The 622-nt window shown below is 33.8% G+C and overlaps 1 long non-coding RNA gene across 1 annotated transcript in view; it reads left to right on the top strand.

The window, feature by feature from the left end:
- The window catches only part of LOC139425773 (uncharacterized), a 9,877-nt gene continuing 9,255 nt past the window's right edge, over positions 1-622 (top strand). The window contains exon 1 of the long non-coding RNA XR_011636917.1: positions 1-66. This is a non-coding gene — a long non-coding RNA (uncharacterized lncRNA). The remainder of the gene's footprint in view (positions 67-622) is intronic.

Raw genomic sequence — 622 nt, 5'->3', positions numbered from 1 at the left:
AGGAGAGGAAGTCCCAAAAGAAAATTGGGATATTTGTTTGAAGAAGTGCAACAATACTCCGTGTGTGTAAGTAGTTTTCATTAGGAAACTTTTCTTCATTTAAGAAAAATATATTCAACTAATATTTTTTTTAAATCTTAAACGCAATATACAAATATTGAATTATTTTTTCCTTTGAAATGTCAATTTTAGGGGTGCTTTACTGCTCATATGCAACAGTAACCAAAGCATAAAAAGCAAAGAACTGTTAAGCAGGGTGTTCTCGAAAGGTTTCTCTAATATATAATTTTGGAATACTTGATACGAGGGTTGATATTTATATTTCTGGCCTAATAATAAAAAAATAAACATGTAGGATCGAAATTGGTTTTATTGTTTTTTTAAAATATTCTCCATGATGATCAATACACTTTTGCATGCGTTTGAACCAATTTTCAAAGCACTTTTTCCAGTCCGATTGAGGTAACTCCAAAACATGCGTTTTGAATGCATCAACCGCTTCTTCGGGGGTCGAAAATCGTTGTCCACGTAATTTATTTTTGATGTGTGGGAATAAGAAGAAGTCATTGGGTGCCAAATCAGGGCTGTACGGCGGATGACCCATCAGTTCGATCTTTCGCTC

The sequence above is a fragment of the Parasteatoda tepidariorum genome, chromosome 6 (genome assembly GCF_043381705.1).
Source record: "Parasteatoda tepidariorum isolate YZ-2023 chromosome 6, CAS_Ptep_4.0, whole genome shotgun sequence".
NCBI lineage: Eukaryota > Metazoa > Arthropoda > Arachnida > Araneae > Theridiidae > Parasteatoda > Parasteatoda tepidariorum.
Note: the sequence above shows the minus strand (reverse complement) of the source record. Positions and strands in the feature narration are given on the sequence as shown.